The following is a 6,000-nucleotide window of genomic DNA, read 5'->3' as shown; positions in this document are numbered from 1 at the left end:
GAAACTTCAACATCGTGAATTAAACAATTTGGCTTGCTCATGGCTTATGCACCCACTCATTACATGATACAGCCCATTACTCATTAATGGGATTTCTTCTTCCCCTTAAGCCCCTTCATCTGGGAGCCTTAATGCAGCCCCATCTTTCAAATGAGCTGAACTTCACACATCCCTGGGAAGCTCTGAACTAGTGTTCCATTTGCTAGAGGTGGCGATTTTTTAATGTACCAACCAAGTCTTCAGTGACGAAAAAGAATAATGGGCTATGGTCACTGTGACCGATTATTTGAGCGAAAATTGCCATCGACAAACCTCATACGACATCAGGTTACTATGATATTTCTTGAGGAAAGGGGGGGAAATGAAACAATTATCTCAGTACATGACCTTTGAACTTCAGTATTCATGGTATATTTGATCGGAGAACATACTGAGCCGGTAAGTGAATGGACAGAAATTAATTGGCCTTGCATCTTTGCCAAAGGAAGCACAAACCAATCTAGAAGAGTTTGGATGGTGCTAGAAGAATCAGATTTGATGGCATTACTGGATGGATGGTGGCCGGCTATGGGCATTGCATCACGTTTCTCTGAGAAACAGTTAGCAGAGTATAAAGCCAGTCTCTCAGTAGAGGTTAATTCCTATCAGCAAAGTGACCTGACCAGAGGGAGAATGCAGCTGTCACTGTAGTTTTCTTACCCAGAACTTTGCTGATTTGATATATAGATAAAGATTACTCAGAGCAGACCCATTGAAAGTAATGAATCTAAGTTTGGCATGTCCATTAATTTAATGGGTGTACTCTGAGTAATAATAATAATAATAATAATAATAATAATAATAATAATAAATTTTATTTATATCCCGCCCTCCCCAGCCGAAGCCGGGCTCAGGGTGGCTAACAACAATAAAACAGTACAAAAGTACAACACAACACAACACAACACTCTAAAATCATTCATTATAAAATCAATTCAAATCAAGCCACTGGCAACCACTGGGCCAGAGCTCCGCAAAGATTGCTGAGGGAGGGAGTCAGGCTGTGCCTTGGCCAAAGGCCTGGTGGAACAGCTCTGTCTTGCAGGCCCTGCGGAAAGATGTCAAGTCCCACAGGGCCCTAGTCTCTTGTGACAGAGTGTTCCACCAGATCGGAGCCACAGCCGAAAAAGCCCTGGCTCTAGTTGAGGCCAGCCTAACCTCTCTGTGGCCTGAGACCTTCAAGATGTTTTTATTTGAAGACCGTAAGTTTCTCTGTGGGACATACCAGGAGAGGCAGTCCCGTAGGTACGAAGGCCCTACTTAATAATAATAATAATAATAATAATAATAATAATTTATTTATATCCTGCCCTCCCCAGCCGAAGCCGGGCTCAGAGCTGCTAACAACATTTGATACACACCTCCTCATGTCACTAAAATTTCTTAATTAGCAATTGAACACAGGTAGTCCCAACTGGATTCAATGTTACATTCATTGAATTTCATTGACTGTAAAGGCCAAATAGGTGAGTATCAGAGAAAAGACCTTATTGGTGGTAATTGTCATGAATCCTGAGGCGATGTCGTGGAGGGGATGGTTGGCTCCTGACAATGGCGGGGAAGAGATTGGGGAGTTGAAGACTCAGAGGATGGTATACCAGATACCGAGAATTACAAGTGGGGACTATGTCAGGAATGTACCTAGGGGGCTGGCCAGGTTGGCCCCCCACCAAGGACGCAGGGGAGGCGCAAAAATTACATCTTTTCACCGTGGCTGAAAGTGACTAGGAGACCACCTGCCCATTCATGTACTCCCTGGGCTGCTTCTTTGCTGCTCTGGTAGGTCAAGCGGGGCACACAGACTCTTCTGGCAAGGGTGCAAGGGATGGTTGGCACCAATACAGCTCCCTGCCAAGGGTACAAGGGACAGAGGTGGCGCTTGCCAAGGGCACACGGGAGCCTAAGTCACCTCTGGATAGCGTTGTTGAATTCAGTTCTTGGTTGTAGGCTTCTCATGGGCAACTTGTTGGCCACTGGGAGAACAGGATGCTGGACAAGATGGGCCTTTGGTCTGATCCAGCACTCCCCTTCCTATGTTAGTAACTGTTGAACTCTTTCCAAAAGAGATGAGCCAACCACACACACACACCTCCCAGCCTGTTTTTAAGTCATTTTTATTTCACACTGTATTTTAAAAAAAAACATCCCAAAATGTCCTGATGGCTCTTGTATACAGTGGTACCTCGGGTTACATACACTTCAGGTTACATCCATTTCAGGTTACAGACTCCGCTAACCCAGAAACAGTACCTCGGGTTAAGAACTTTGCTTCAGGATGAGAACAGAAATTGTGCGGCGGCAGCAGGAGGTCCCATTAGCTAAAGTGGTACCTCAGGTTAAGAACAGTTTCAGGTTAAGAACAGATCTCTAGAATGAATTAAGTTCCTAACTTGAGGTTCTTAACCTGTATGTTGTTATGCTGCTATGGTTTTTATACATTCTCCCTCTTTAGAATTATAATTTTTAAATGATTTTATCGTTTTGCTATGTAAGCCAACTTGGCACATTTTTATTTTAAAAGGGTTGGGCATAAATGGTGAGATAACTGGGGGGAGGGTGGAATGGGGCAAACTTAATTCAAACATTTAAACTGAAATTTGTTGTGTGCTTTTTAAAAGAAGTTGGAGGGCCCCATCGAGTCGAGAGAAGAAATATATAATTTCCATAAGGGTGTATTACAACAACAAAATGCAGAAGTATGGAAATGTTAAGCTTACTGTCATCCTGCCAAACGAAATCTCAATTTGAAATGTTGAGGACTCGTATGGGTTTATTTTTGTTTATTATAATTTTTTTGCAAATTTCCCCACAAGGTGAACATCAAGCTGACCTTTTCATGTAACGCATTGCGGCATGTCAGGAAACTGCTTCTGATAGTTCCACGCTATTAAGCAGATGTTCACAAATGCCTCAGAAGCTTGGCACCATGTTGCAATTCTGCTGCCCTTGATGTCAGAGAGCAGTGGAGATTAGGCATGAGTGACTTAACCAGAGAGGCAAAGGATAGATCAGAATGTCCAAATTCATCATCTAGACCAGTGAACCAGTGGGTGTCCAAAGGTTATTGGACTCCCACCATCCCTGACCACTGACCATACTGGCTGGGGACTGATAGGAGTTGGAGTCCAAGTTAGGATCCCTACCCCTAATCTAGAAGCATGATTAGATACTCAACCCAAGGCAGAAGTACTAGACAAGTAAAGCATTTGAGAAAGATGGTAGCCAGTGGTAGATTTATAGGTATGTGAAGAAGTAGAGGCCTGTGTGGTTGACACTCCGCCCATCTGGCTGGGTTTCCCCAGCCACTCTGGGTGGCTTCCAACAGAATTTTAAAATACAATAATTCATCAAATATTAAAAAGCTTCCCTAAACAGGGCTGCCTTCAGATGTCTTCTAAAAGTCGGATAGTTCTTTATTTCTTTGACATCTGGTGGGAGCTGCCCTGGACACAGAATTGACCTGCGCCTCCATGGACAGCTGTGAGTCCAGAATGACTCCCAGGCTGCGTACCTGGTCCTTTAGGGACAGTTACCCCATTCAGGACCAGGGAGTCCTCCACACCTGCTTCCTGTCCCCCCAAAACAGTACTTCTGTCTTGTCAGGATTCAACCTCAATCTGTTAGCCGCCATCCATCCTCCAACCACCTCCAGGCACTCACACAGGACCTTCACTGGTTCTGATTTGAAAGAGAGGTAGAGCTGGGTATCATCCACATACTGATGAACACCCAGCCCAAACCCCGATGATCTCTCCCAGTGGCTGCATGTAGATGACAAGCTATTGCCACTGTTGAATTCTGGTATTTTCGTTTGCTGTATTGTTTCCACTTTTCATTTCTCCTACTCCCTGATGACATCTGTGACATCATGTTGCAAGACAATGTGCTTTACAGCACTGGTGTATTCTTCTCCCGAGCTTTCCAGAACTTGCTTGTGGTTGTTCTAATAAGTGTCTGGACAAGCAGAGAGAAATTACCAAGGGTATTTCAGCAAGCATGAAATCAGACCAGGTTGAATAGGAAGGTGAGAGTTGAGCCAGGACTGCAGTTGACTAGGGTTCCATCTATTCATTCTTATTTCTTTGTTTTGTGACGTGGAGTGTGGTTTATTTTGACTGTTACTTGTGTGTTCTTCCCAAAAGTGATTTCATGCATATCAGTAAACATCATTATCATCAGGAAGTGGAAAGTGGAAAAAGAGAGCAATACAAAAGCATGAAGAAAAACAGAAAGATAGCTTATTTCTCTTTTTTAAAAAAAACCTATTCATTAGGTTCGTGAAGCATCAGAGACACTGGAAGAAACAGATGCTGCAGAGGCTACAACTAGTGAAAGTCAAAAACAAAGGGAAAGGCTGGACCCTCAACTTCATGCAAGTGATGTAGCTCATTCAGTTAGTTTTAAAGGTAAAGGAGATGTAGAAAATAGAACTAAGTCTGGTGCAAAATATACCTCAGCCATAACTGAAACCAGCATAGTTTTTAAAGAGGTTCCTTCCATTAATGATGTTGCTTTGTAGCCTAATTCTCTTTTATTATCAGTTTCCCAGCTAATTGCCAGCTAATTACTGGTGGTTTGAGGGTCACACTTCTAAATATAAAGACATTTTTTTATCAAATGATTGTTCAACACCCTTAAGCATTCAAAATTACAGTGGTACCTCAGGTTAAGTACTTAATTCGTTCTCGAGGTCCGTTCTTAACCTGAAACTGTTCTTAACTTGAAGCACCACTTTAGCTAATGGGGGCCTCCTGCTGCTGCCACGCCGCCAGAGCACGATTTCTGTTCTCATCCTGAAGCAAAGTTCTTAACCCGAGGTACTATTTCTGGGTTAGCGGAGTCTGTAACCTGAAGCGCATGTAACCTGAAGCATATGTAACCCGAGGTACCACTGTACTTACATTCTACTATTTCTCAAGCTCATTCAATGAGTTCAGCAGCTTTAGCAATTGAGAGCTCTGCACTGCACAATGTAAATTAGGACAAATTAACCAACAATTTCATGTGAAAGAAACACCAAAGAAAACATGTGTGTGTGTGTGTGTGTGTGTGTGTGTGTGTGTGTAACTTTAAAAATCCAGACGTATGGCAGTCCGTGTTGGTAGTGTTGATTTTGGCGAATTTCATAAAAAGTAGCTCAACAACTTTGGGCAAAGCTAAAAAAAGCTTCTACTTCTGTTTCACTGACTACGCGAAAGCCTTTGACTGTGTTGACCACAGCAAACTATGGCAAGTTCTTAAAGAAATGGGAGTGCCTGATCACCTCATATGTCTCCTGAGAAATCTCTATGTTAGAACTGGATATGGAACAACTGATTGGTTCAAAATTGGGATGGCTGTATATTGTCTCCCTGCTTATTTAACTTATATGCAGAATTCACCATGCAAAAGGCTGGACTGGATGAATCCCAAGCCAGAATTAAGATTGCCGGAAGAAATAACAACAACCTCAAATATGCAGATGACACAACTTTGCTGGCAGAAAGTGAGGAGGAATTAAAAAACCTCTTAATGAGGGTGGAAGAGGAGAACGCAAAATATGTTCTGAAGCTCAACATCAAAAAAATGAAGATCATGGCCACTGGGCCCTCACTTCCTGGCAAATAGAAGGGGAAGAAATGGAGGCAGTGAGTGATTTTACTTTCTTGGGTTCCATGATCACTGCAGATGGCGACAGCCGTCACGAAATTAAAAGATGCCTGCTTCTTGGGAGAAAATCGTTGACAAACCTAGACGGCATCTTGAAAAACAGAGACATCACCTTGCCGACAAAGGTCCTTAGAGTTAAAGCTATGGTTTTCCCAGTAGTGATGTATGGAAGTGAGAGCTGGACCATAAAGAAGGCTGATCACCAAAGAATTGATGCTTTTGAATTATGGTGCTGGAGGAGACTCCTGAGAGTCCCATGGACTGCAAGAAGATCAAACGTATCCATTCTTAAGGAAATCAGCCCTGAGTGCT

This window comes from Podarcis gaigeae (genome assembly GCF_964106915.1).
Source record: "Podarcis gaigeae genome assembly, chromosome: 10".
Classification (NCBI taxonomy): domain Eukaryota; kingdom Metazoa; phylum Chordata; class Lepidosauria; order Squamata; family Lacertidae; genus Podarcis; species Podarcis gaigeae.
Note: the sequence above shows the minus strand (reverse complement) of the source record.